Raw genomic sequence first — 269 nt, 5'->3', positions numbered from 1 at the left:
TCTGGAAAGGCTGAAGCCTGTCTCCTTCTATAGTTCGTCTCTAAGGCTTCATTCAGAAATCAAAGGGCCGCTGGGCCTAAGCCCTAATTAACTGAAAGTGTAGGCATGGCAGGAAAGCCAGTAAGAGCAGCAAGCTAATTCCCAATTCCACTCCTTCAATTCAAAGAGTTGCAGTCAACTAATGGGGAACTAGCCAAAAAAGATAACAATATCTGAGTTTACAAACCCAAATTTTATAGAAGAATTAAATAAATCCAATTATATAGAAG

The sequence above is a fragment of the Lycium barbarum genome, chromosome 12 (genome assembly GCF_019175385.1).
Source record: "Lycium barbarum isolate Lr01 chromosome 12, ASM1917538v2, whole genome shotgun sequence".
NCBI classification, from domain to species: Eukaryota; Viridiplantae; Streptophyta; class Magnoliopsida; order Solanales; family Solanaceae; genus Lycium; species Lycium barbarum.
The sequence above is the reverse complement of the archived record's forward strand: the minus strand, read 5'-3'. Positions refer to the sequence as shown.